We start from the raw sequence: 5,578 nt of genomic DNA on the forward strand, positions 1-5,578 counted from the left end.
AAGGCAATAAAAGATCAATGTAAATGCAAACTTTTATTCTGAATTATTAAAAAGTAATGTATGAATTCTAAAGTTAAATAATTTTGTATTTTAAAATCTACTATAAAATAGTAAATAAAGAAATAAAAATTAAATATGTACACAATTGAATATTTATCTCCCTTTCATTTAATTAATATTTTTCATTAGGAGACAAATCCATTTTTTTGTTTCTTTCCTTAAACATCCCTACATTTTGGAAAAGTACTAGCAGTATTCCAAAAAAGCATGTTTTCTTTAGCAAACAGAATCTTTCCTTGAATCTATAATGGAATGTAGAGATTAAATTTGTATCAGATTTCCCCCTAAAAGCACATAAACTATTTATTTATACTTTATGGTAACAATTGGTCTTTGTAATGCTGATTAGGCCCCAAACCATCTTCTGTATCTTTGATAAACTTGCCTGCCAGATTATATGCCTAATAAAAATCTCATGTAAAATAGCCCATTTGAGAAATACTGAACTTTATTCTGCATAGGAAGTGGAAAAAGCTCCCCTTGACATATTTTTGGAGTCACACAAAATATTGCCTTTCAATATACTAAAACCAGAATTCGGAGACCCAAGTCACAAATATCCTTGTGGAGTCATAGCTCAGGTTCCAGTTATCTGAAACGATTTCACTGAGTTTTTCTGCTTCACTGTTTAAAAGCCTTACTGGCTAAAGATTAGGAAATTGACCTCCCTTTGTATAGTTTGACCAACTCTCCTCCTTTTGTTGGGGAGCTTTAATATACTTTTTAAGGGATAAATCCCCCAGAAAAGATCCACTAGACACAACATAGGCACTTATTCATTTTATTCAACAGTGACAAGCAGCAAATAACACCTCTACATCTTCAGTGATAAAGGTTTGATGAAAGACTTCAGCCAAAAAAATCCCCATAAAACGTAACAAATCCTTCCACTTACACAAGTCGATATTTGTTTAATATCAAAGCTCCCTTTCATCTAACTGAACATACATGCTCATTTAAAATGTAAGTGCAGCTGACTTGCTAAATTTCTGTTGGGCCAGCAACGGAAACTCTGTTCACAGAGACCACATTCTTCACCTTCACCATCACTTTCTGGAAGAGAACCCACTGGGAACATGGACAGCAGGTTCGTACGCAACAACCTCAGGCAGGCTAAAATCAGAGGTGAAGAAATACAGCAGGCTGCAATGACCGTGCCTTTATGACCATACTTCTACCAGTTTGACAGTCTTACTTAAAATCTAGATAGGCAAAAGAATTCCAAACCAAATACAACAGCTGGACCCTTCACTTCTGTTTAAAATAACTTTCTTTGGTTTTAGACACTTACGCAGAACAAACTGTAGAACAACAGCTATCTTCACTTTAGCACTTCCTTCCAATGATATGATTTGTGCTTAGATACACGCTCTTAGAGCCAAGACAATATTTTTCTTCCATCTTTCAGTTCTCTTCTCTGTAATAGTAACTGAAAAGTCAATGATTTTTAAAAAACCCTTTGGAGATACAGATGTCATTTCAGGCCTAAAATTTGAACGTACAGGACTGTGTTTAGTGGTCAAAGGGAGGATGTGCAATGCATCCTTAAATACACAGAATCTACACAATCTACACTGCTTTGTTCTAGTGCCATTTTGCCTCACCTTTGAGACTCAATTTCCCTGTTCTGTCAATCTATACATAAACCCCCAGGTTTATTTTTTTTTTTTTTCAATTAATTTAAAACTAATATTGAGGAGAAAAAACATGATTTATTCTATTAGGTGGTTGTTTACTTTGAAATCTCTGTCTCTGTCAATGTGTTGCACTGATAGGGGGTACTGTCTCTGAAAGGTTCCCATCTTGCTGAAAGCTGGAGGGGGAGCAGCAAACTCCAGAAGTTTTAGACTTTAGCTGCATTTATTTTTATGCTAAAGAAATTCTACCCATTCCTTTCCATTTACACTCATACTATCATTAGCTCTTCTGTGTGCTCTGGGAAAGATAAAAATGCAAGGACTGAGGGGGGACCAAGGGATATACAAAGAAATGGGGGTGTTCAGATACCTGGCCCCCAAGCATATTCTATGGTGTGTACCTGCAATTTGAAGACTGTTTTGCAGGCTACCTTTCAGTTCAAGGACAGTAAGGAAAGGATATGCCAGAAAAAGCAGAAATTTCTGTGGTAGATAAAAATCAAGCATTGTACTACAGAAGTCAAGAAATACTAAATGGGATATAATGTCTCTAAACTCTCCTTGGAGGAAGCATCCAAAACCACAAACCATCTCTTGTAGAGTGGTCAGCTATACTAATCTAATGCCGACCTTATCCGGTTGCGGAAATCTAGCCAGGTAGTTCACAGTTTCTTTGTACATGTTTTTCTTTTTGTGTGTTTTCTCTGAACTTCAGTCGTTGTTACACATTACAAAGCAGACCAAGTCTCATGGAACTCAGCTGTGATGCCTAGGTGCACACCTGCTTCACGTGAACAGACCCCCTGAAGCCCACTACCGAATTCCATCCTTCAGAGGATTAGGAGAGGGGTTCAGCAGGGAGAGGTTTGGGAGACAGGTTCAGAATACATGTGCTACCTGCTCTGTTACTTTTCTCTGCTTGAGCCTTAGCTTCTCTCCCTCTGCAGTTCAGTATCCTACAAAAGCACTGCCAAACATAAAGTCTAAGCCTGTGCTTGTCTTTCAAGCAGTCTTGCAGTTTCCCCATTCAGGTACATGCCAAGCGTATGCCTGTGTTAGGGAAAAGAAATGGTCTGACTTCTCTAACTGTGAAAGTCTGAGACAAGCAAAAAGTCAATGTGCAATTTCACCAAAAGAAGTTGTACCAAAACTTCTACAAAAGAGAAACAGACAAACTCCTTTGGTCAGAAATGTCATGCTTGGCATACAGAGGAAATAAAAAGAGCTCTCGAGATGCAGAAACTAGACAACTCTATTCTTACTGACTTCTGTTTCCAATGACTGTGAAGACTCCCAGGGGATATTATTAAAGCCATGAGCACTAGTGTAGCTGTCATTTTCCACTGCCTTTTGCGAGAGAAAAGCCTTTAGAAATTTTCTACTTGAGTTATCTTCACACTACTTGACAAAGTGAATGTGCATGAACCTGACTGATTTTAGCAAAAGATAGATAAAACCAGAACAACTAAGAGCCTTGAGAAAACTGTGTAATGGAAAAAAATAAGTATTAGAAACTGTACCTAGTCCTGTGCTCATACTTTAATCTGTGCTTCCTAGGGAAAACAAACAAACAGCAACAAGTCTAAGTTCACAAGACCAAGCACACTCACTACATTCTCAGTTTTATTCATTATACATATAGAGTATCAGTTGTCATCCCATTTATATTGTGAGTGCATGATAATGCAAAAATAGTCATCTCTTCTGTTCTCTGCTACCTTTCATCATTCATATTATTGACATCTGCAAGAACAGTATCCTCACTTATTTAGTTACATTTAAAAATGACATTTGCATGAGTTTCTGTAATTATTTCAAGAGTGACGTATATGAGATTTGGGGTTCTCGTTTATGAAAAAGAAGGCTAAGCCCTAGTTTCAGGCAATAAAATAGAAAACTCATAGTAGGCAAAAGGGTGTGTGCCCGGGTGGGTGGGTTTAAAAAAATAAGGAAGCCAGAAGGACACAATGAAGGGAGAGAATCATATTTCTCTGAAGTTGAAAATGCAAACACTTCTCTCAGCAGCTGATTCAGGCAGAATTTTTAGGAACAAACCCAGACCTAGACCACCCTAACACCAAATAAATGCTTCAAGATTAATTCATTGGATACAAAGTGGTACATTATCAACACAGGAAGACAAGTGTACTGTTTTAATTTAAATTCTCTACCCCACAGACTGAAAAGAATGTATGTACTTTGTATGCAGACTGTAAGTACTGAAGTGACAAATAAGAGGTGTTAGACTTGCAGATACTTCTCTTTGCCAAATGCTGAGTATTGGGGCAAGAACATGTAAAGTCTATTAAGAGTAAAAAACTGAATCACTTTTTTGATTTGGGAAGATCCCCAAGGTGCTGCTATATCACCAGGAGGAAAAGAACGCATAGAGAACCTGCTAGAGTATACATGATTAAGGACATTATTAGAGTGCCACTTTATACATTGAGTTTGAGATCACAAACCATATCTGGAAAAACAGGGACATTTTGATTAAGCGAAGAGTGGGAACCTCCACATTTTTCTTTTTTTTTTTTTTTTTTTTTTTTTTTTTTTCATTCCTCTGTGGAGCTGAGCTCAGTAACCGTCAAGATTCATAAACAAAATCTGTAGCTAGCTCTAGAAAACAGGCGAAAGAGAGATTTTTACTAATGTGTCTTCGACTAATCATTTTATGGACTATTACTGCCATCGTGTGTTGATAAGTAGTAACACTTGACAGCGTACCAAAGTGCAACATTAAGGGTAGATGTGACTGACTTTATATTTGGTAAACATAATCCTATGCACAGGTTTTTCCTTTCATCTTTAGTGAAAGTTGAAGGAGTGGGAAGCTCTTTCAATAGAAAAATGAAGGCACATTGTATGGATGTTGCTTTTTAAAAAGTCAGCCTAGAAAGTAAAAATGTAAAAAAAAAAATCCTTTTTGTATGGAATATTGCAGACAAATAGTTTCTATTTAATAAATATTAAGTAATGTATGTGTAAATCAATATAATAGAAATGAAATTAGAACAATTTATGTCTCAGGGCGTAATATTATACAGATGCTGTAATCTCTAAGTATGAAAATTCAGAGTCCTGGATGACAACTCTCAGCAAAAGATGGACAGAGATTAAACCTCCTCTGACAATGTCAGTGGATGGGGGGATAAAACAATTAATCCCCCTTTATTCCTAGGTACACAAGCCTTGTGAACTTCCACAGAGACAAACAGAGCCGCAAGAAAACCCCACCCTTATTTTTGTGTGGTGAAAATGAGGACACACCACCTGTTTTTCCATAAATAAGTGCATTGCATAACATCTGTCTTCAACCTAGCTGGCATTTATAATGCTTTTTTTCTCACCACAGCAGAAAAAAATTATTTTTTATTCCGTACCCCAGGAAGCCAATAAAATGGGTACTACAAATAGCACCTGGTGTGATATAAATATAGTAAGTATAGAAAATGAATTTTGAGATAGGCCTGCTATCCATCTTGCTATCTTTCACAGTAAAAGGACAAGAATTAGTTTCAACAGGTGGTGTAAAGAGCTGGATACAGGGTTTTGAGTCAGGAGAGTGAGAAGGGCTCTTTGGCAGTGCTTACTTTCTGTGCGAGCTTGTTAAAGTTACTTTGTCCCCCCTGCATCAGATGTGCCCTGTCCCCACTGCTCACCGAGTCTGAGGTCACAAAGGCTGGTGCCCTTGTCTCAGCCATCACCACTATGTCACAAACATGCCCCACTGCTTCAACCAGGTGGGGTGGCAAGGAAGTCTGTCACATTGCCCCTAGGCCACCGCAGGTGAACACCCTCCACAGGACAGCAGTGTCTCAACATGGGGTGGGGAAACTACAAGGCTCCCTTGCAGGCCTTATGGCTAAAAATCTGGTATC

The sequence above is a fragment of the Calidris pugnax genome, unplaced genomic scaffold (genome assembly GCF_001431845.1).
Source record: "Calidris pugnax isolate Ruff unplaced genomic scaffold, ASM143184v1 scaffold44, whole genome shotgun sequence".
Classification (NCBI taxonomy): Eukaryota; Metazoa; Chordata; class Aves; order Charadriiformes; family Scolopacidae; genus Calidris; species Calidris pugnax.